Here is a 26,027-nt window from a genome sequence, read left to right on the forward strand (position 1 = left end):
ATATTCTTTATATCTCTACATTGCAAGCATTTTTAGGGTAAACCTAAGTAAGCAATCCTTCCAATATGGAAGGCCTGGAGCTCCTCATCCCAATACGGTAGGCTGAAATGTGGTTAGACCAAATTGTGATTAACTGTGTAAGTGTACAATATGCATTGTATTTTAAAGACCTAGTGCCCCAAAATATCAAGGATCTCAACAGTAATTTTTATATTGAGTACATACTGAAATTAAAATATTTTGGATATACTGAGTTAAATAAACTATACTATTAAAATTAATTTTACCTCTTTATTTTTTAACATGGCTTCAAGAAAATTTAAAATTACAGATGTGGCTCATATTATACTTGTATTGGACAGTGCTGGTCTAGAGCATAAACTATGTAAGAGAAGAAAAAGATGAAATGAGCACACAAATAGAAAAAGAAGATGCTCTGGAATAGATCGAGAAAGAGACACTTCCAATAAACACACCTAAAGAGTTTCTAATAATTCCTCAGCAAGAAGGAATTATAAATTAGGATGCCCACTCTGGTTGGCCTAACTTAACTGTGTGTGGTTCTCCATCTGTAATGTGGATTTAGTCATTCTAAATGAAATCTTTTGTTGTCACTTTTATAAATTCCTCCTTTAAGCATTGTGATAGACATTTAGATGATAGATGATAGGTAGATAGATACATAGATACATAGATAGATAGATAGGTAGATAGATAGATAGATAGATAGATAGATAGATAGATAGATAGATAGATAGATAGATAAAGATAGATAGATCTCTACTCCATGGAGACAAAACTGGCAATCACAAAAAAGATTCTGGTGAAGAAAACTAGGCTAGGCACATGGCCCACCGCTGCCATCTTAGACTGAGTATCATGTGCACGGTCTGCACATGGCCTGCCGAGCTGAGATGTCAGGCACAGCCCCTGGCCACGGGAACTCTGTCTGAAGTGCCAGGTGAGAGGCCTCTGCTTGAGGCACCCTTTGAGCAAGTGACACCAGACTAATCACAAAGGAAAAGAGAAGGGGAAAAAAGGTTAGACTTGGAGACCTTCAAAATGGCAGAGGAGTGAGACATGCAGATTGCCTTCCTCCCCACAAATACATCTACGTGTGGAACAACTCCTACAGAACACCTACTGAACGGTGGCAGAAGACCTCAGACTTCCCAAAAGGCAAGAAACTCCCCACATACCTGCGTAGGGCAAAAGAAAAAAGAAAGAACAGACAAAAGAATAGGGACGGGACCTGCACCAGTGGGAGGGAGCTGTGAAGGAGGAAAGCTTTCCACACACTAGGAAGCCCCTTCGTGGGCGGAGACTGCGGGTGTCGGGGTGGGGGGGGGGGCTTCGGAGCCGCGGAGGAGAGCGCAGCAACAGGGGTGCGGAGGGCAAAGCAGAGAGATTCCCGCATGGAAGATCGGTGCCGACCAGCACTCACCAGCCCAGGAGGCTTGTCTGCTCACCCGCCGGGGCGGGCGGGGCTGGGAGCTGAGGCTCGGGCTTCAGTCGGAGCAAAGGAAGAGGACTGGCGGCGTGAACACAGCCTGAAGGAGGCTAGTGCACCACGGCTGGCTGGGAGGGAGTCTGGGGAAAAGTCTGGACCTGCCAAAGAGGCAAGAGACCATTGTTTCAGGGTGCGCGAGGAGAGGGGATTCAGAGCACCGCCCAAACGAGCTCCAGAGACAGGTGTGAGCCGCGGCTATCAGTGCGGACACCAGAGATGGGCATGAAACGTTAAGGCTGCTGCTGCCGCCACCAAGAAGTCTGTATGCGAGCACAGGTCACTATCCACACTTCCCCTCCTGGGAGCCTGTGCAGCCCGCCACTGCCAGGGTTCCGTGATCCAGGGACAACTTCCCCTAGAGAACACACATCGCGCCTCAGGATGTTGCAACGTCACGCTGGCTTCTGTCACTGCAGGCTCGCCCCACATTCCGTACCCCTCCCTCCCCCCGGCCTGAGTGAGCCAGAGCCCCCTAATCAGCTGCTACTTTAACGCCGTCCTGTCTGAGTGAAGAACAGATGGCCTCACGTGACCTACACGCAGAGGCAGGGCCAAATCCAAAGCTGAACCCCAGGAGCTGTGCAAACAAAGAGAAAGGAAAATCTCTCCAAATCCAAAGCTGAACCCCAGGAGCTGTGCAAAGAGAAAGGAAAATCTGTCTCTCCGCTGCCTCAGGAGCAGCGAATTAAATCTCCACAGTCAACTTGATGTACCCTGCATCTCTGGAATACCTGAATAGGCAACGAATCATCCCAAATTGAGGCAGTGGACTTTGGGGGCAACGATATATATATATATTTTTCTTTTTCTCTTTTTGTGAGGATGTATGCGTATGCTTCTTAGTGTGATTTTGCTTTTACCATTTCTCCTGGGTTCTGTCTGTCCTTTTTTTTTTTTTTTTTTAGTATAGCTTTTAGCGCTTGTGGATTTGATTTTGGTTTGGTTGCTCTCTTCTTCCGTTTTTATTTTTTTATTTTTAATAATTATTTTCTATTTTTTATTTTAATAACTATATTTTACTATCTTTTTTCCTTCTTTCTTTCTTTTTTTCTCCATTTTCTTCTGAGCCGTGTAGCTGACAGGGTCTTGGTGCTCCAGCCAGGTGTAAGACCTGAGCCTCTGAGGTGGTAAAGCCGACTTCAGCACATTGGTCCACCAGAGACCTCCCAGCTCCATGTAATATTAAACAGCAAAAGCTCTCCCAGAGACCTCCACCTCAAGGCTAAGACTCAGCTCCACTCAACAACCGGCAAGCTACAGTGCTGGACACCCTATGCCAAACCACTAGCAAGGCAGGAACACAACACCGCCCAGTAGCAGACAGGCAGCCTAAAATCATAATAAGGTCACAGACACCCCAAAACACACCACCAAATGCAGTCCTGCCCACCAGAAAGACGAAATCCAGCCTCATCCACCACAACAGAGGCACCAGTCCCCTCCACCCGGAAGCCTACACAACCAACTGAACAAACCTTAGCCACTGGGGGCACACATCAAAAACAATGGGAACTGGGCTTCCCTGGTGGTGCAGTGGTTGAGAGTCCGCCTGCTGATGCAGGGGACACGGGTTCATGCCCCAGTCCGGGAAGATCCCACATGCCGCGGAGCTGCTGGGCTTGTGAGCCATGGCTGCTAAGCCTGTGTGTCCAGAGCCTGTGCTCTGCAATGGGAGAGGCCACAACAGTGAGAGGCCCACATACCGCAAAACAAACAAACAAACAAACAACGGGAACTACAAACCTGCAGCCTGCGAAAAGTAGACCCCAAACACAGTAAGTTAAGCAAAATGAGAAGACAGAAAAACACACAGCAGGTGAAGGAGCAAGGTAAACACCCATCAGACCAAACAAATGAATAGGAAATAGGCAGTGTACCTGAAAAAGAATTCAGAGTAATGATGCTAAAGATGATCCAAAATCTTGGAAATAGAATGGAGGAAATACAAGAAACTTTTAACAAGGACCTAGAAGAACTAAAGAGCAAACAAACAATGATGAACAACACAATAAATGAAATTCTAAATTCTCTAGAAGGAATCAATAGCAGAGTAACTGAGGCAGAAGAATGGATAAGTGACCTAGAAGATAAAATAGTGGAAATAACTGCCACAGAGCAGAATAAAGAAAAAAAAAGAATGAAAAGAATTGAGGATAGTCTCAGAGACCTCTGGGACAACATTAAATGCACCAACATTCGAATTATAGGGGTCCCATAAGAAGAAGAGTAAAAGAAAGGGACTGAGAAAATATTTGAAGAGATTATAGTTGAAAACTTCCCTAACATGGGAAAGGAAATAGTTAATCAAGCCCAGGAAGCACAGAGAGTCCCATACAGGATAAATCCAAGGAGAAACATGCCAAGACACATATTAATCAAACTATCAAAAATTAAATACAAAGAAAAAATATTAAAAGCAGCAAGGGAAAAACAGCAAATAACATACAAAGGAATCCCCATAAGGTTAACAGCTGATCTTTCAACAGAAACTCTGCAAGCCAGAAGCGAGTGGCAGGACATATTTAAAGTGATGAAAGGGGGGAACCTACACCAAGATTACTCTACCTAACAAGGATCTCATTTAGATTCGGCAGAGAAATTAAAACCTTTACAGACAAGCAAAATCTAAGACAATTCAGCACCACCAAACCAGCTTTACAACAAATGCTAAAGGATCTTCTCTAGGCAGGAAACACAAGAGAAGGAAAAGACCTACAATAACAAACCCAAAACAATTAAGACAACGGTAATAGGAAGATACATTTTGATAATTACCTTAAATGTAAATGGATTAAATGCTCAAACCAAAAGACATAGTATGGCTGAATGGATACAAAAAGAAGACCCATATATATGCTGTCTACAAGAGACCCACTTCAGACCTAGAGACACATACAGACTGAAACTGAGGGGATGGAAAAAGATATTCCATGCAAATGGACCTCAAAAGAAAGCTGAAGTAGCAATTCTCATATCAGACAAAATAGACTTTAAAATAAAGCTTATTACAGGAGACAAAGAAGGACACTACATAATGAACAAGGAATCATTCCAAGAAGCATATATAACAATTGTAAATATTTATGCACCCAACACAGGAGCACCTCAATACATAAGGCAAATGCTAACAGCTAGAAAAGGGGAAATCGACAGTCACACAATCATAGTAGGGGACTTTAACACCCCACTTTCACCAAAGGACAGACCATCCAAAATGAAAATAAGTAAGGAAACACAAGATTTAAATGACACATTAAACAAGATGAGCTTAATGGACATTCCAACCTATACGACAGAACACATTTTCATCTCAAGTTCTCATGGAACAATCTCCAGGACAGATCATATCTTGGGTCACAAATCAAACCTTGGTAAATTTAAGAAAATTAAGATCGTATCAAGTATCTTTTCTGACCACAACATTATGAGACTAGCTATCAATTACAGGAAAAAAATCTGTAAAAAATACAAATACATGGAGGTTAAACAATATGCTTCTTAATAACCAAGAGATCACCAAAGAAATCAAAGAGGAAATCAAAAAATACCTAGAAACAAATGACAATGAAAACATGATGACCCAAAACCTATGGGATGCAGCAAAAGCAGTTCTAAGAGGGAAGTTTATAGCAACACAATCCAACCTAAAGAAACAAGAAAAATCTCAAATGAACAATCTAACCTTACACCTAAGGGAAGCAGAGAAAGAAAAACAAATAAAACCCAAAGGTAGTAGAAGGAAAGAAATCATAAATATCAGAGCAGAAATAAATGAAATAGAAACAAAGAAAACAATAGCAAAGATTAATAAGACTAAAAGCTGGTTCTTTGAGAAGATAAGCAAAATTGATAAACCATTAGCCAGACTCATCAAGAAAAAGAGGGAGAGGACTCAAATCTATAACGTTAGAAATGAAAAAGGAGAAGTTATAACGGACACTGCAAAAATACAGAACATCATAAGAGACTACTACAAGCAACCCTATGACATTAAAATGGACAACCTGGAAGAAATGGACAAATTCTTAGAAAGGTATAACCTTCCAACACTGAACCAGGAAGAACTAGAAAATATGAACAGATGAATAACAAGCACAAAAATTAAGAATGTGATTAAAAACCTTCTAACAAACAAAAACCCAGGACCAGATGGCTTCACAGGTGAATTATACCAAACATTTAGAGAAGAGCTAACACCCATCCTTCTCAAACTCTTCAAAAAAATTGCAGAGGAAGGAACACTCCCAAACTCATTCTTCAAGGCTATCATCAATCACCTTGATAGCAGAACCAGACAAAGATAATACAAAAAAAGAAAATTACAGACCAATATCACTGATGAATACAGATGCAAAAACCCTCAACAAAATACTAGAAAACAGAATCCAACAGCAAATTAAAAGGATCATTCACCATGATCAAGTGGGGTTTATGCCAGGGATGCAAGCATTCTTCAATATATGCAAATTAATCAATGTGATACACCATATTAGCAAATTAAGGAATAAAAACCATATGATCATCTCAGTAGATGCAGAAAAGGTTTTGACAAAATTCAATACCCATTTATGATAAAACGCTCCAGAAGGTAGGCATAGAGGGAACTTACCTCAACATAATAAAGGCCATACATGACAAACCCACAGCCAACATCTTTCTTAATGGTGAAAAACTGAAACCATTTCCACTAAGATCAGGAACAAGACAAGGTTGCCCACCCTCACCGCTATTATTTAACATGGTTTTGGAAGTTTTAGCCACAGCAATAAGAGAAGAAAAAGAAATATACAGATTCCAAATAGGAAAAGAAGTAAAGCTGTCACTGTTTGCTGATGACATGATACTATACATAGAGATTCCTAAAGACACTATCAGAAAACTACTAGAGCTGATCAATGATTTTGATAAAGTAGCAGGAAACAAAATTAATGCACAGAAATCTCTTGCATTCCTATACACTAATGATGAAAAATCTGAAAGAGAAATTATGGAAACACTCCCATTTACCATTGCAACAAAAAGAATAAAATACCTAGGAACAAACCTACAGAGGGAGAAAAAAGACCTGTATGCAGAAAACTATAAGATACTGATGAAAGAAATTAAAGATGACACAAACAGATGGAGAGATATACCATGCTCTTGGATTGGAAAAATCAACATTGTGAAAATGACTATAGTACCCAAAGCAATCTGCAGTTCAATGCAATCCCTATCAAACTACCAATGGCATTTTTCACAGAATTAGAACCCAAAATTTCACAATTTGTATGGAAATACAAAAGACCCCAAAGAGCCAAAGCAATGTTGAGAAAAAAAAGCAGAGCTGGTGGAATCATGCTCTCTGACTTCAGACTATACTACAAAACTACAGTAATCAAGGCAGTATGGTACTGCCACAAAAACAGAAATATAGATCAATGGAACAGGATAGAAAGCCCAGAGAGAAACCCACACACATATGGTCACCTTATTCTTGATAAAGGAGGCAAGAATATACAATGGAGAAAAGACAGCCTCTTCAATAAGTGGTGCTGGGAAAAATGGACAGCTACATGTAAAAGAATGAAATTAGAACACTTCCTAACCCCATACACAAAAATAAACTCAAAATGGATTAAAGACCTAAATGTAAGGCCAGACACTATAAAATTCTTAGAGGAAAACATAGGCAGAACACTCTATGACATAAATCACAGCAACATCCTTTTTGACCCACCTCCTAGAGAAATGGAAATTTAAAAAATAAACAAATGGGACCTAATGAAACTTAAAAGTTTTTGCACAGCAAAGGAAACCATAAACAAGACAAAAAGACAACCCTCAGAATGGGAGAAAATATTTGCAAATGAAGCAACTGACAAAGGATTAATCTCCAAAATTTACAAGCAGCTCATGCACCTCAATATCAGAAAAACAAACAACCCAATCCAAAAATGGGCAGAAGACCTAAATAGACATTTCTCCAAAGAAGATACAGACAGCCAACAAACACATGAAAGAATGCTCAACATCACTAATCATTAGAGAAATGCAAATCAATAGTACAATGAGGTATTACCTCACACCAGTCAGAATGGCCATCATCAAAAAATCTACAAATAATAAATTCTGGAGAGTGTGGAGGAAAGGGAACCCTATTGCACTATTGTTGGGAATGTAAGTTGATACAGCCACTAGGGAGGACAGTATGGAGGTTCCTTAAAAAACTAAAAATAGAACTACCATACAATCCAACAATCCCACTACTGGGCATATACCCTGAGAAAACCATAATTTGAAAAGAGTCATGTACCACAATATTCATTGCAGATCTATTTACAATAGCCAGGACATGGAAGCAACCCAAGTGTCCATTGACAGATGAATAGATAAAGAAGTTGTGGTACATATATACAATGGAATATTACTCAGCCATAAAAAGAAACAAGATTGAGTCATTTGTAGTGAGGTGGATGGACCTAGAGTCTGTCATACAGAGTGAAGTAAGTTAGAAAGAGAGAAACAAATACTGTATGCTAACATATATATGTGGAATCTAAGAAAAAAAAAGGTTATGAAGAACCTAGGAGAAGGACAGGAATAAAGATGCAGACGTAGAGAATGGACTTGAGGACACAGGGAGGGGGAAGGGTAAGCTGGGATGAAGTAAGAGAGTGGCATGGACATATATACACTACCAAATGTAAAATAGATAGCTAGTGGGAATCAGCCGCATAGCACAGGGAGATTAGCTCGGTGCTTCGTGACTAGCTAGAGTGGTGGGATAAGGAGGGTGGGAGGGAGTTACAAGAGGGAGGAGATATGAGGATGTATGTATAGGTATAGCTGATTCACTTTGTTATATAACAGAAATTAACACACAATTGTAAAGTAATTATACTCCAATAAAGATGTTTAAAAAAAATAGACTAGGCTACATTACAACTGTACACTTCATGTAGATTTTCCAAGCTATAGAAAGCCAACTACATCATCTATGTTTTCAGGGAAAGTGAATAAATCATTACTCAAGACAGATGGTTAACTTTCCTGTTTTAAAGATTTCCAAACATTTTAGAAGAGAGTAGGGTCTTTGGCATCTTCATCCCTTCTCAAGACGTTCAGAATTTCCAGGAGTGGTTGTCTTTCTCTCCTGGACTCCCAGGTATGAGATAACTTCTTTACCCTGTGGATCAGCTACACCTACAATCACCCTCCCTGTGTAATACTCTCATTTCTTAGAGATCTGTATTATCAATGGCCATTCATTTGACACTTAGCCCTTGCATTCAGTTGCAATCTGTTTAAATTTATTCTGATAGCTAAAGATAAGGGAAGAAAAGATGGAAATAAGCTGTGACTTCAGTTTTCCAAATGGATTTCACATATAGTTACATAAACTCTGAATCTGCTATGCCAAAATAAATATATTTTCAGGCTTTTCCTGTTTCAATTAACCATCATGTAGAGAAAATGATTGTTTTTCAAGAAGTGGGCATAAAGAATTATCTACTATCCACTCTTTTTCCATATCCCCAATTAGCATCACCCTTAACACTAGTCTTCAATTCAGTTCCGGAGAGATAGATGGTAGGTAGGTAGGTAGGTAGGTAGGTAGGTAGATAGATAGACAGACAGACAGATAGTAGTTAGATAGATAGACAAGTAAATCAACAAAAACTGTGCTCTTCAAGTAATGAAGAAACACTGAAATTCAATTTGAAAGAAAAATGCCCATAGTATATTACTTGTGAAGACTTGTTTTTAAAAGCCCAAAGATCTTGTGGCTAACTATGACTACTTATTATATGCCAGATGCTGTTTTCCACTCTAGGAGGACTAACTCATTTAAATTCATAACAACTCTGTGCGGTGGGTAGTATTATTATCAACACCTCCCTTTAAGATGAGGAGACTGAAGCTCAGAAAGTTAATTCACTTGCCAACAATCAGGCTGTTAGCAAATAGTAGAGCTGAGACTGAACTCAAATAATGTCTGTAGAATCCATGCTCCCAGTCACTGCACAGTTCTTCCTCTCTTAAAGATGAATTCAAATGTAAGTCAAGATTCTTACTGAGCACACAGTTTTTCTCCCAATATTAATGTCCCTTATTATTAATAAGTAATATACAATCTCCACTTTTATATTATGAGTAGTCTGAGGGCAAGAATCACTTGCAGCTTCAACCTGCACCTAATATGGCTTTACCAATTCAGTCATTCAACAAATCCAATACTGAGCACCTAATATGTATTAGGTGCTCTAATAGGTGCTGGGAGTGTAAAATGAGCAAGACAGTTTCTGTCCTTAATGTTCTCACAGTCTGAGGTGGTTCCTTAGTTGTAATATATTTTAACAAATGCTGTCCGAGCAGTATGAACCTAGTGCAATGAGGATACAGAGAAGGAAAACAGTTAATTCTGCTTAGCAATATTAGAAAACAATGAAAACTTGATAATAAATTAAAAAGACATTTATTTTAAAAGGTCCATAGTACTTATAAATGTTATAGTTTCTACCCAAAAAATCACTTAGATGAGATGTAAATGAACATCAGAAACTATACCATTGAAAAACTTGATGCAGCTAAAGAATTCTTTTGTGGCATATACTGCTAATACATAATATATAAATAATACACTCTTATACAGACATATATTTTTCACATCTTACAATGACATCATGTACAAAGTTCCTGCTGAACTATCATTATTTTGCCACTGTGTTAGACATTTTAATGATGTGCCATAGGGTTAGATAAGTTTCTGACAAAAGCTCACCTCTTCTCTGACATTATTTACTGATTTTTTTCTCTTACTTATCGAGTGTTATTTATATTGCCCTTCTACTAATGTATTTCTTTCCCACATCAATGTTTAACACAGTTTCTTATGACAAAATGTCATATTAAGAGGGAACAGACACCTTTCAAGCCCTGAGAACATTACTACAGTAAATGCATAGGGAAAATAAGCAAGGGATATTAGTGATTTCCTCCCTCCCTCCCTCCCTCTTTCTCTCTCTTTCTCTCCTTCCTTCCTTCCTTTCTTTTTTTCTTTCTTCCTTTCTTTCTTTCTTTCAAGTAGTAGAGAGACTTAACTTACTGGGAAAAGCAAGTTACCACAAAGATATGACAGCACAACAGGAAATACCTTTTAGTGCCAAAGCCCATATTAATGTACCAGGATATTGTTAACAGTTGACTTAATTTCTTTAATAAATTTGGTTGAATCAATTCACATTTTTCATGAAAAAAAATTACAATAAGCTTTCTAATTGTATAAGATGTTACTCAACATGTAACAGATGCTACTCTCTGAAAGAAGAGTTTAACGGTGAGATTTGCTCCCTTACAGTTTCTTTGGAAGCCCTTTACTTCTAAATCAATGACATTTTAGAGGCAAAAAGTTCAGAGGCTTCCCCATAAATGTACTTATAAAATAATTCCTCCATAAGTTATAATTAGCCATTATTACTTTATTTTTTAAAGAGTTTTGTCAGATCCAGTAAATATAAGAAGATTTGATTATGTGCTTACATATACATAGATAGTGAACATAGATTACAAAATCAAATGTGGGTCACTAGGTCAATTCCCTCAGAGTTAATAAGTTATAATTTACAGAATTATAAATTAATGGAATTAGTATATCTGGCTTCATGCTTTATTAACGGAATTTTTATTTGATTTGCCTCTATTTCTTTAACAGGATTAAAAATATATTTAAAGTGATATACTGCAGGAAAGGCACTAAAGTTCAAGTCAAAGATGAATACGAAATACTGAAGTGAACAAAGAAAGTGAACATTAGCCTCCTATACATTAGAGCAGAATGCAACACATGTTTTGTACATCCTTTATGTCTGTAATATATGATGTGGTATGTAAGTATGCATTATCCTATACTTTAACAATAGCTTTTACTGATTTGCACTTTGGCACTAGATCGTTGGCTTCCATTGAAAGGCAAGATAAGAAACAGCATTAAAAATTGCAATAGCTAGAGAGGTGCTTGTGAAATTGTTACCCACTAGAGCATCCTATATGAAGTGCCACATGATAAATGTCTTTTATATTTATTAGCTAGAAAAGCTTTACTCCCATTAGGAGTTGATATGTTTTAGTCTTATTAATCATATTCCTCCTTTCACTTTGGCTACCTGGCAGCTAACACCTAAGTGTGTGACTCAAATTCATTACCTAGAGGATTACATTCACCATGTTGTACTCTATACCTCCTAGTATAACAATTTTTTGCCTCACTTTTTAATTTTACTCATTTATATTTTTAATTTTTTTTTAAATTTAAAACTATATGTCTTAAAAATGGAGTATAGGGCTTCCCTGGTGGCGCAGTGGTTGAGAGTTCGCCTGCCGATGCAGGGGACACAGGTTCGTGTCCCGGTCCAGGAAAATCCCACATGCCGCGGAGCGGCTGGGCCCGTGAGCCATGGCCGCTGAGCCTGCGCGTCCGGAGCCTGTGCTCCGCAACGGGAGAGGCCACAACAGTGAGAGGCCCGCGTACCGCAAAAAAAAAAAAAAAAAAAAAAAAAAAAAAGAAGTATAAATAATCATATAAACCAGTAAGACCCTGAACAAATCCTTTAATCTCTAAATTACAATTTTCACATTTTAAAAATAAAGGTAATACAAGATGTTGTAAAACTCAAAATAGATTATTTATAACAGTATTTAAGGGTCATTTTACAAATATTATGGCTTACTGTATTGCCAAAGAGAGCAGCACTGAAATTTGCATTAGGTCTGTAAACTCGATATTGGGTATCTGCTACTGTTTTGGAGTCTTTTGGAAAACTATTCCTCCTCCTCCCTCACTGCCCAGCTCCAGAGGGGGACACATGAATCAGATCTGGCTAAAAAGCATACCGTGTCCCTGGCCATAGTCATTAGGTCCAGATGGGCACATGACCCAAGCTGGAAGAAAGTCATACCTGAGATTTGATGAAGCATAGGGAAACTGGTATTCTCATTTCACTGAAATTGTCCACAGTGAGATGATCCAAGTCTAGAGCTGCTAAGAGGACATTTTTCTCACTTTATAGGGAGAGTATACCTTAGAATAAAATCAAACCAATGCAAAGGAAAGCAGAATTGAGCGAGATAGAGATGGTGTTCTGACCACAAAGTTTGAGTCCCTTGATCCAACCATGTCTAAAGCCATCTGCACCCCCAAACATAGCATCTTATGAGTTATCATCATTGTCTCTCTAATTCACAATTTTAATTCAGGCAAATTCACAGAGCAAGGGAAACCTACTTGATCATCCTATAATGCTGTATTAAAATATGTCCAATCAGTACAGAAAATATAAACAAACTCACTGGCCAGGATATTTTAAAAATCAACTTCCAAACCTATGAGCAAAAAGCTGGAGATTGTGAGAGGGAAAATCCTCTATAAACTGCAGTATGTTAACCCAGATTTTCTGAAAAGTAGATGCCAAGATGGGATTTAAAAGTTCAAGGATTTCATTAAGATAAACTCCTGTGTGGGAGAAAACTGGGAGGGAGCTGGAAAAAGTTAGTCATATTTCTGTGATGTAAGTCTGACCCTGATTGAAAAAGAAAGGGAGGAAAGTTGGATGCCATTGTAGATGGCAGTGCAGTTTAGAAGGTTTGGCAAGACTGCTGGGGAGACCTCAAGCCCAAAGCTGGCCAGTCTCCCAGGAACAGGCTTGCTTTAGTATCCCTGCCACAGTTAGTCATTGACTACAAGCAATCATGGAAAGCATGGCCTGGGCTCAGTGGATTTCAAAGTGAGTGGCCAAGGAACTTGGTCAATTACACTCCCATGGTTAGAGGTCTGTGAGGCACATACTTATGGCTGACACCTACAGTGAGATCTATGGCACAGATGAGACAACTAAGGCTAAGGAAGCAGTTAAATATGGTGTCAAGTGAAAAACATTGAATTAGAGGAAGAATGGCAGAAACTGGGCTTCCCTGGTGGCGCAGTGGTTGAGAGTCTGCCTGCCGATGCAGGGGACACGGGTTTGCGTCCCAGTCCGGGAAGATCCCACATGCCGCGGAGCGGCTGGGCCCATGAGCCATGGCCGCTGAGCCTGCGCGTCCAGAGCCTGTGCACGTGTGCTCCACAACGGGAGAGGTCACGACAGTGAGAGGCCCGCGTACTGGAAAAAAAAAAAAAAAAGAATGGCAGAAACTAAGTTAATTTTTTTCTTATAATTCAGAAATAAGGAATATTGATGGCTTTATATGGATTCTTGGCTCTGGGCTATATGGCTCAATTGGTTATGAGACTTACAGCATTTGTCTAACTTTTGGGATGCAACCTTCTCCCATGCCAATACCTTTAATTGTGTCTGTTTACCTTTGCAAGGTAAAAAGAGTCTCTATGACATGTATAATAACAAAAGCCAAGGTAATAATCATGTTGTCATGATATCAGGTCCAAACTTGTAACTCTCAGGTATAATCTTCTATTGTTAAATCCCCAAAGTGGAGCACACAGTAGCTATTTCTTTTATAACTCCCCTGAGTTCCCAGCCAAGGTTTAGGAATCTAAGTCCAGAGCCTGAACATTATCCTGTTCTGTTCTTGTGAAATGATCTTCACACAGGGTGTACTTAATAACTATACTATCTGATGGATATGGGAGAGATCAGTGCAACATTTAAGGCAGGAAAGCTATGAAATCAATGAATGCTCCCAAATCTCCTCTTGTAATTAACTGTCCCTGTGAAAATTGCACCCTAAACCTGAGTGCACAGATTCTAGGACTGTTTCCTTGAACTCCAGACTTCCATTACTCTTGATTCTTGATTCATTGATTCTTTTTATGTTAATGCATTCATCAATGCCTACTGTTGCCATATTATCCATTGGGTGTGATGCTTTCTTATTGTTATTTATCAGGGAGAAAGCATTTTATCACTGCTTAAAACTTTTATTATGATCCCTTTAAATTCAATTTTAAAGTTGAGTTATGGCAGTTTGATCCTGCCATTTTAAGCCCCATTTAAAAATAAAAGGAGCAAAAACATTTCAAAGGAAGATAATCTGTAAGCAGAGAAGGGCAAATCCATAGAAATCTTATTTCACAGCATTGGAAGGAATCTTGAAGCTACAAAATATATGCCAGATATTGAAAGTCCTGCTTTCAAATTCTCTCTCAGTATCCAGACAGTAAGAGTACTACAGTGGTTAAGGGTTCCTGCTCTGGAGACAGGCTGAGTTCAAATCCCCATGAATAGATTGCTAACCTTATGATCTTGAACAAGAAAACAGAGATAGTGATATTACCTACTTCCTAGAATGGTTTATGTGAATTAAATAAGAAAATCCTATTCAGGAATTTGGCATGATCCTAGCATATTTTATTCGATGCCCATTTGTTGTTGTTTTCTTATAAAGCACTGCATAGTATGTGACCTACAGAATTTAATGGAAGGTAGCTATTATTGTCCCAATGAGAACATGTGTAGTTGTCATATTTGCTGATTTGGGAGATTATAAAATTATAGTCTCCATATTAAGTCATTTTTGAAGATCTAATCCAACCATTCATTGTCATCTATCAATTAGAGCTGGTTAATAAGGGGCTCCATTAGGTGCAGAAGCAAGGATCTAACAGATACCCCATGATGGATGAACTTGCAGAAATTTAGGAAACAGTGCCAGGGGATGAGCTAACTATATCATGAAAAAGGAGTTTTCCTTTTCTTCCCCCTACTGCCAAAAGACCAGGAAAACCATGAGAAGCAGAAGAAATACTGTGGAAATTTGAGCCTGAAGAGAGGTAGGCAGTTTAATGTCTTTTCTTTTCTTTTCTTTTTTTCCTGATTAGGCTGGAAATACTCAGACTTCTCTTACTGGGAAAAGTTGATGAGAAGGAAACATTTTTTTTGCTCTTTTGCACTTTGTTTTTTTCCAGCCTTATTGAGATATAATTGACATAAAATTGTGTAAGTTGAAGGTGCACAATGTGTGGGTTTGATACATTTATATATTATAAATGATTACCACCATAGCATTAGCTAACATCTCCATCCCATCACATACCTACCATTTCTTTTTTGTGGTGAGAACATGTAAGATCTACACTCGTTGCAACTTTCAATTATATAATTCAGTATTATTAGCTATAATCACAATGTTATACATTAGATCCCCAGAAATTATTCATCTTATAACTGGAAGTTTGTACCCTTTAACCAATCTCTCTCCATTTTGCCCAGCCCTAGCCCCTGATAATCACCACTCTTCTCTTTATTTTGCTTAGTTCAGCTTTTTTAAATTCCACATATAAGTGCTATGTACAGTATTTGTCTCTGTCTCTCTGACTTATTTCACTTAGCATAATGCCCTCAAGTTTTATCCAAGTTGTCACAAATGGCAGGATTTCTTTCTTTCTCATGGCTAAATAGTATTTATTCTATATATATATATATATCACATTTTCTTTATCCATTCATCCATTGACAGACACTTAGGTTGTTGTCATATCTTGGCTATTGTGAAAAATGCTGCAATTAACATGGGAGGACAGATATCTCTACAAGATCCTGATTTTAATCCCTTTGAATACATGCCCAGAAGTGGGATTTCTGGGTCATATGGTAGTTGTATTTTTAATTTTTTAAGGAATCTCCATACTGTTTTCCATAGTGGCTGCACAAATTTACATTCCCACTAACAGTACACAAAGGACCCCTTTTCTCCACACCCTCATCAACACTTGTTTTCTCTAGATAATAGTCATTCTAACAGGTGTCAGGTGATCTTTCATTGTGTTTTTGACCTGAATTTCCCTTATGATTAGTGATATTGAACTCCTTTTCATGTGCCTATTACTCATTCATATGTCTTCTTTGGAAAACTATCTATTCCATTCCTCTGCCCATTTTTTTTTTAACATCTTTATTGGGGTATAATTGCTTTACAATGGTGTGTTAGTTTCTGCTTTATAACAAAGTGAATCAGTTATACATATACATATGTTCCCATATCTCTTCCCTCTTGCATCTCCCTCCCTCCCACCCTCCCTATCCCACCCCTCCAGGCTGTCACAAAGCACCGAGCCAATATCCCTGTGCCATGCGGCTGCTTCCCACTAGCTATCTACCTTACTACGTTTGTTAGTGTGTATATGTCCATGACTCTCTCTCGCCCTGTCACAGCTCACCCTTCACCCTCCCCATATCCTCAAGTCCGTTCTCCAGTAGGTCTGTGTGTTTATTCCTGTCTTACCCCTAGGTTCTTCATGACATTTTTTTTCTTCTTAAATTCCATATATATGTGTTAGCATACGGTATTTGTCTTTTTCTTTCTGACTTACTTCACTCTGTATGACAGACTCTAGGTCTATCCATCTCATTACAAATAGCTCAATTTCATTTCTTTTTATGGCTGAGTAATATTCCATTGTATATATGTGCCACATCTTCTTTATCCATTCATCCGATGATAGGCACTTAGGTTGTTTCCATCTCCAGGCTATTGTAAATAGAGCTGCAATGAACATTTTGGTACATGACTCTTTTTGAATTTTGGTTTTCTCAGGGTATATGCCCAGTAGTGGGATTGCTGGGTCATATGGTAGTTCTATTTGTAGTTTTTTAAGGAACCTCCATACTGTTCTCCATAGTGGCTGAACCAATTCACATTCCCACCAGCACTGCAAGAGTGTTCCCTTTTCTCCACACCCTCTCCAGCATTTATTGTTTCTAGAGTTTTTGATGATGGCCATTCTGACTGGTGTGAGATGATATCTCATTGTAGTTTTGATTTGCATTTCTCTAATAATTACTGGTGTTGAGCATTCTTTCATGTGTTTGTTGGCAGTCTGTATACCTTCTTTGGAGAAATGTCTATTTAGGTCTTCTGCCGATTTTTGGATTGGGTTGTTTGTTTTTTTGTTATTGAGCTGCATGAACTGCTTGTAAATTTTGGAGATTAATCCTTTGTCAGTTGCTTCATTTGCAAATATTTTCTCCCATTTTGAGGGTTGTCTTTTGGTCTTGTTTATGGTTTCCTTTGCTGTGCAAAAGCTTTGAAGTTTCATTAGGTCCCATTTGTTTATTTTTGTTTTTATTTCCATTTCTCCAGGAGGTGGGTCAGAAAGGATCTTGCTGTGATTTATGTCACAGAGTGTTCTGCCTATGTTTTCCTCTAAGAGTTTGATAGTTTCTGGCCTTACATTTAGGTCTTTAATCCATTTTGAGCTTATTTTTTTGTATGGTGTTATGGAGTGATCTAATCTCATACTTTTACATGTATCTGTCCAGTTTACCCAGCACCACTTATTGAACAGGCTGTCCTTTCTCCACTGTACATTCCTACCACCTTTATCAAAGATAAGGTGTCCATATGTGCGTGGGTTTATCTCTGGGCTTTCTATCTTGTTCCATTCATCTATCTTTCTGTTTTTGTGCCAGTACCATACTGTCTTGATTACTGTAGCTTTGTAGTATAGTCTGAAGTCAGGGAGCCTGATTCCTCCAGCTCCGTTTTTCGTTCTCAAGATTGCTTTGGCTATTCGGGGTCTTTTGTGTTTCCATACAAATTGTGAAATTTTGGGTTCTAATTCTGTGAAAAATGCTATAGGTAGTTTGATAGGGATTGCATTGAATCTATAGATTGCTTTGGGTAGTAGAGTCATTTTCACAATGTTGATTCTTCCAATCCAAGAACATGGTATATCTCTCCATCTATTTGTATAATCTTTAATTTCTTTCATCAGTGTCTTATAATTTTCTGCATACAGGTCTTTTGTCTCCTTAGGTAAGTTTATTCCCAGATATTTTATTCTTTTTGTTGCAATGGTAAATGGGAGTGTTGTCTTGATTTCACTTTCAGATTTTTCATCATTAGTATATAGGAATGCCAGAGATTTCTGTGCCTTAATTTTGTATCCTACTACTTTAGCAAATTCATTGATTAGCTCTAGTAGTTTTCTGGTAGCATCTTTAGGATTGTCTATGTATAGTATCATGTCATCTGCTCTGCCCATTTTTTAATAGGATTGTTCGTGGTTTTGCTATTGAGTTGTATGAGTTCCTTATATATTTTCATATTAATCCCATATCAGATATGTGACTTGAAAATATTTTCTTACATATCATGGATTACCTTTTCATTTTGTTGATTGTTTCTTTTGCTGGGCAGAAGGTTTTTAGTTTGATATAATTCTGTTTGTTTATTTTTGCTTTTGTTACTGTGTTTTTCGTGTCATATATAAAAAAATTCATTACCAAGACCAATGTCAAGGAGGTTTTTCCCTAGGTTTTCTTCCAGGAGTTTTACAGTTTCAGGTCTCATATTTAAGTCTTTAACCACTTTGAGTTCATTGTTGTGAGTAGTGTAAGATAGGGGTCCAGTTTTATTCTTCTGCATGTGATTATCCAGTTTCAGTTTTCTCAGCACCTTTTATTGAAGACACTATCTTTTCCCTATTGAATATTCTTGGCTCATTTGTCAAATATTAGTTGACCTATATTCAGGGGTTTATTTCTGGGCTCTTGATTCTCTTTCATTGGTCTGTGTGTCTATTTTTATGTCAGTACCATACTTTTTTGATTACTTTTGTAGTATAGTTTCAAATCAGTAAGTATGATATCTCCAGCTATTTCTTTCTCAGGATTGCTTTGGCTATTTTGGGTCTTTTGTGGCTCCATACAAATTTTAGAATTTTTTTTTGTATTTCTGTGGAAAATGCATTAAAATTTTTAATTTTATAGGGACTACATTAAATCTATACAAAGAAACTTTTTTTTTTTCCGGTATGCGGGCCTCTCACTGTTGTGGCCTCTCCCGTTGCAGAGCACAGGCTCTGGACACACAGGCTCAGCAGCCATGGCTTACGGGCCCAGCCACTCCGCAGCATGTGGGATCTTCCCAGACCAGGGCACGAACCCATGCCCCCTGCATCAGCAGGCAGACTCTCAACCACTGCGCCACCAGGGAAGCCCCACAAAGAAACAGTTTTCAATGCAAAGTTAATTAAAGGACCCCATGGGCCTGGGGCCCCCGCCAGTGGAGCAGGTGGAGTTGAATCCCTCCTATAGTGTACTCATCAGGCTACCTCTGGGAAGAAGGAGTAACTTTTTCTAATTTGCACAAAGTGCTTTATATGCAAGGATGGCCATGAATCCTGAACGCTTACATGGTTTTTTTGTTTGTTTTATTTTTGGCCACGCCACTAGCCTTGTGGGATCTTAATTCCCCAAGCAGGCCCCAGCAGTGAAAGTGCAGAGTCCTAACCACTGGACCACCAGGGAATTCCCCCTACATGTTTTTCTGGCCCTAATCTTGTCTCATCTGTTGCCATTTTGTCTTAGTAAGTTTCTAAATTTCTTCAGCTAACTCCCTGATATAATTTGAAATCAGGAATTTTCTCAGAGCAATGAAGAACTGGATACTACTTTCAGGAAAAGCTTTTAATATATTCCCTCTTAGAGAGAACCACACTCCATATTATGGGTCTTAATGCCACTATATAAATAAATTCTGGAATAAATACTGGAAAAATCAGCAGTGTCACTCCCTACCATAGCACTTACCTAAAGAAGATGGAGAATTAGAAATCTTAGGAAACCTGAATCTGGGGCTTTGGCTTAGCCTTACCAATTCTCCCCAAAACTGGAGCCTGCTTCTGAACTTCAACAGTTAACTAAAAACCTATGTTCCCCAAGGCTCATCAGGATTTCTTTATTTTCCTCACACCTTACGGACTTTAGGATTCACTGCATGATATACCAGCTACACACTATTTCATTATGAGCCTTCCACATGCTTATTCTGAAGCCAACCTATCTGGAGTCAATTGCCAGTGTCACCAGTTACTGTGTGGCCATAAACAAATTATTTAACATTTTTGAGATTCAGTTTCTTCATTTGTAAAATGGGGGTGATAATAGGCATAATTTGTATGACAATTGAATGGTTTAATATTTCAAAGTGCTTAGAACTTTAAAAAGTGCCTGGCACTCAATAAATGTTTGCACTAGTAGCAGCTGTACTCAGTCTCTTATTACCTGCTACCGTGGTGTCCAAACGCTGAGCAAAACATTCTGACTGGATTGTTCTCCTCTGAGTCAATCCAGCTGGTGAACCAATCTGAATCAATCTGAATCAATCTGGCTGGTGTTCCTGGTGTCTGAGTGTGGCCTAACCAATTATGAGTTCAATAATCATGATAGATAAGACCATTTCTCATATTTCATATAGTTTTATATAGCCGTGGGCTATTATATGGTGTTAAAAGAACTGACTGTTCAATATATATAATGATAGACTGATGTAACAATTGGCTATACACTTCAAATAACACTTAAAGGCAAAAATTGGCTATGTTCTTTTGAACATTAATATTTACATCTTATTCTTTTAACTGAATATTGGACTTTAGTCCAAAGAGGTGCCAACATAATTTGACTTTGAAAATTCAAAGCCTTAAAGGAACAAAAGGAAAATTTGCATATTGACACAGCACACATATAATTGTCCCCAATATTCAATATAGGAAACCAATACACAATTATTTCAGCAAATTAAAGATAATTTTTATAATATATTACAGCTATTTACCCTCCTAACAACTTTTAGAACCACAGAATATGTGGACATATGATTTTATTTACAGATCTAATCATGCTCATTTACTTAGTCCTAGTAATAAAATCCTTGGTAGATTTCTGGGTTACCAGCCATGTGACTTTAGGCAAGTGTTGGTTTCCTCATCAGTAACAAGCAAATAATAGAATCTCTATTCATATACGTGTTGTGAGAATTGAACGAGTTAATGGTCCTTAGCCCAGTACCTGGAAGGACAAATGTTAGCATTCATCATAATCATCTTCTTCTTCCAAACACCTCAGTAACTCATATCTATATAATAACTTTTAACTGACAAAATAGAAGAAATAGTGAGGTGAAAAAAACAAACCTGCAATCACCTAAGCAAAATAATCAGTGCCTATGGCTGGAAAGAATTTAGGCAAATTAAGAAACCAAAAGATACTTAAATGTTTGTCTTTTTTTTTTTTTTAAGCTAGAGAGCATTTTAGGAGATGGGTTTTCTCTCTGGCAGCACTGCCTTATATAATTTCATAAAGGTGCAAATCATTAATATAAGACTATCCTTTAAGAGGAGCAAGAGAGCATATGAGTACTAGACCTTTCAGAAGAATAAAAGTGAAGGGGAGAACTATATACGGAACATGATTTTGCTGCCAACAAAGAAGCAAGTAGAGCCCCTTGGCCTTTCACTGTGCTAAGCCTGGTTGGAGAAGGCCTGCAGAAGCTTATAGTAGCAACTCTCAATATGTGGTCTCCGGACCAGCAACCTCACCTTTACCTGCAATTTGTAAAAAAATACATGCTCTCAGGCTTTATCCCTGAAACTCTGAGATTAAATTCAGTCATTCTCCTGCAAGCTAAAGTCTGAGAACCACTAGCTTACAAAAAACTCAGAAAAACAGAGAAGTAAACAGGAAGATACAACCCTCTGTGATAAGTACTCTGTACAATGGTGTTATTCCCAGGGAACTACTGGGGCGAACCAGGGGGATAACTTACTCCAATCCAGAATAGGAGGTAAGTATGAGATAAACCTTCAAATATTTATGTGAATCATTCAGCTAAAGGACGAATAAAGGACTGGCTTAGAGTCCAGATCTCTGTACTTCCATAGAACACTGAACAGAGTTCTACCATAAATAGTTATAGTTAATATTTGTTTAGCATTTCTTATTTGGCTGGAGTTATTTTAAACCCTTTACATACATTATTATATTTAATACTTAGGACATCCCTTATAAGAAAAGTAGCACTATTCTCCCTACTTTGTTGAAAGGAAACTAAGGTTTATAAAGTAAATATTCCTGAAAAGATGGGCAGGAAAATGTGATCAAGACTACATATTGAGGGTTTTGCTTTTTTTGTGGGAGGAGGTAGACCTCCCTATAGTCATAGAAGGAGAAAAGATGCATGCGGAATGGATAGGTTCATAGATTTTGTCTACAAATATCATCTACTGAGTAAAAAGCAATGACTGGAGCCCAGTCAGTACGGCAGCAGAGTCCATGATGCTAACCATTCCATTTTCCTTTTTTTTTTAAACATCCTTATTGGAGAATAATTGCTTTACATTGTTGTGTAAGTTTCTGCTGTATAACAAAGTGAATCAGCTATACATATACATATATCCCCATATCCCCTCCCTTTGGTGTCTCCCTCCCACCCTCCCTATCCCACCCCCCTAGGTGGTCACAAAGCACCAAGCTAATCTCCCTGTGCTACATGGCTGCTTCCACTAGCTATCTATTTTACATTTGGTTGTGTATATATGTCAAAGCCACTCTCTCACTTCGTCCCAGCTTACCCTTCCCCTGCCCCGTGTCCTCAAGTCCATTCTCTACATCTGCGCCTTTATTCCTGAACTGCCCCTATGTTTTTCAGAACCTTTTTTTTTTCTTTTTAGATTCCATATATATGTGTTAGGTTATGGTATTTGTTTTTTCCTTCTGATTACTTCACTTTGTATGACAGACTCCAAGTCCATCCACCTCACTACAAATACTCAATTTCGTTTCTTTTAATGGCCGAGTAACATTCCATTGTATATATGTGCCACATCTTCTTTATCCATTCATCTGTCGATGGACACTTAGGTTGCTTCCATGTCCTGGCTATTGTAAATAGAGCTGCAAAGAACATTGTGGTACATGACTCTTTTTGAATTATGGTTTCGTCACGGTATATGCTCAGTAGTGTGATTGCTGGGTCGTATGGTAGTTCTATTTTTAGTTTTTTAAGGAGCTTCCATACTGCTCTCCATAGTGGCTGTATCAATTTACATTCCCACCAACAGTGCAAGAGGGTTCCCTTTTCTCCACACCCTCTCCAGAATTTAATGCCTGTAGATTTTTTGATGATGGTCATTCTGACAGATGTGAGGTGATACCTCATTGTAGTTTTGATTTATATTTCTCTAATGATTAGTGGTGTTGAGCATCCTTTCATGTGTTTGTTAGCAATCTGTATATCTTCTTTGGAAGAATGTCTATTTAGGTCTTCTGCCCATTTTTGGATTGTGGTGTTTGTTTTTTTGCTATTGAACTGCATGAGTTACTTGTATATTTTGGAGATTAATCCTTTGTCAGTTGCTTCATTTGCAAATATTTTCTCCCATTCTGAGGGTTGTCTTTTTGTCTTGTTTATGGTTTGCTTTGCTGTGAAAAAGCTTTTAAGTTTCATTAGGTTCTATTTGTTTATTTTTGGGTTTGTTTCCATTTCTTTAGCAGGTGGGTCAAAAAGGAACTTGCTGTGATTTATGCCATAGAGTGTTCTGCCTATGTTTTCCTCTAAGAGTTTTATTGTGTCTAGACTTACACTTAGGTCTTTAATCCATTTTGAGTTTATCTTTGTGTATGCTGTTAGGGAGTGTTCTAATTTCATTTTTACATGTAGCTGCCCAGTTGTCCTAGCACCTGTGTACTCTTGCCTCCTTTATAAAAGATAAGATGACCATATGTGGATGGGTTTCTCTCTGGGCTTTCTATCCTGTTCCATTGATCTATATTTCTGTTTTTGTGCCAGTACCATACTGTCTTGATTACTATAGCTTTGTAGAAGAGTGTGAAGTCCAGGAGCCTGATACCTCCAGCTCCGTTTTTCTTTCTCAAGATTGCTTTTCCTATTCGGGGTCTTTTTTATTTCCATACAAATTATGAAATTTTTTGTTCTAGTTCTGTGAAAATTGACATTGGTAGTTTGATAGGTATTGCATTGAACTGCAGATTGCATTGGGTACTATAGTCATTTCCACAATGTTGATTCTTCCAATCCAAGAACATGATATATCTCTCCAACAGTTTGTATCATCTTTAATTTCTTTCATCGGTGTCTTATAGTTTTCTGCATACATGTGTTTTGTCACCTTAGCTAGGTTTATTCTTACATATTTTATTCTTTTTGTTGCAATGGTAAATGGGCGTGTTCCTTAATTTCTCTTTCAGGCCTTCCATTATTAGTGTATAGGAATGCAAGAGATTTCTGTACATTAATTTTGTTTCCTGCTACTATAGCAAACACATTGATTAGCTCTAGTAGTTTTCTGGTAGCATCTTTAGGATTCTCTATGTATAGTATCATGTCATCAGCAAACAGTGACAATTTTACTTCTTCTTTTCTGATTTGGATTCATTTTACTTCTTTTTCTTCTCTGATTGCTGTGGCTAAAACTTCCAAAACTATGTTGAATAATAGTAGTGAGAGTGGGGAACCTTGTTTTCCTCCTGATCTTAGTGGAAATGGTTTCAGTTTTTACCATTGAGAACGATGTTGGCTGGTCATATATGGCCTTTATTATGTTGAGGAAAGTTCCCTCTATGCCTACTTTCTGAAGAGTTTTTATCAAAAGTGGGTGTAGAATTTTGTAGAAAGGTTTTTCTGCATCTATTGAGATGACCATATGGTTTTTATCCTTCAGTTTATTAATATGGTGTATCACATTGATTGATTTGCATATATTGAAGAATCCTTGCATTCCTGGGATAAACCCCACTTGATCATGGTGTATGATCCTTTTAATGTGCTATTGGATTCTGTTTGCTAGTATTTTGTTGAGGACTATTGTATCTATGTTCATCAGTGTTATTGGCCTGTGGTTTTCTTTTTTTGTGACATCTGTATCTGGTTTTGGTATCAGGGTGATGGTGGCCTCGTAGAATGAGTTTGGGGCTGTTCCTCCCTCTGCTATGTTTTTGGAGAGTTTGAGAAGGATAGGTGTTGGCTCTTCTCTTAAATATTTGATAGAATTTGCCTGTGAAGCCATCTGGTCCTGGGATTTTGTTTGTTGGAAGATTTTTATCACAGTTTCAATTCAGTGCTTGCGATTGGTCTGTTTATATTTTGTATTTCTTCCTGGTTCAGTCTCAGAAAGTTGTGCTTTTCTAAGAATTTGTCCATTTCTTCCAGGATGTCCATTTTATTGGCATACAGTTGCTTGTAGTAATATCTCATGCTCTTTTGTATTTCTGCATGGTCAGTTTTTACTTCTCCTTTTTCATTTCTAATTCTACTGATTTGAGACTTCTCCCTTTTTTTCTTGATGAGTCTGGCTAATGGTTTATCAATTTTGTTTATCGTCTGAAAGAACAGCTTTTAGTTTATGGATCTTTGCTATCTTTTCCTTCATTTCTTTTTCATTTATTTCTGATCTGATTTTTTAGGATTTCTTTCCTTCTGCTAACCTTGGGGTTTTTTTGTTCTTCTTTCTCTAATTGCTTTAGGTGTAAGTTTAAGGGTTTTTTTTTTTGAGATTTTTCTTGTTTCTTGAGGTAGGATTGTATTATTGCTATAAACTTCCCTCTTAGAACTGCTTTTGCTGCATCCCATAGGTTATGGGTGGTCGTGTTTCATTGTCATTTGTTTCTAGGTAGTTTTTGATTTTCTCTTTGATTTCTTCAGTGATCTCTTGGTTATTTAGTCGTGTATTGTTTAGCCTCTATGTGTTTGTATCTTTTATAGTTTTTTTTTCCTGTAATTG

This window comes from Leucopleurus acutus (assembly GCF_964270905.1).
Source record: "Leucopleurus acutus genome assembly, chromosome: 4".
NCBI lineage: Eukaryota > Metazoa > Chordata > Mammalia > Artiodactyla > Delphinidae > Leucopleurus > Leucopleurus acutus.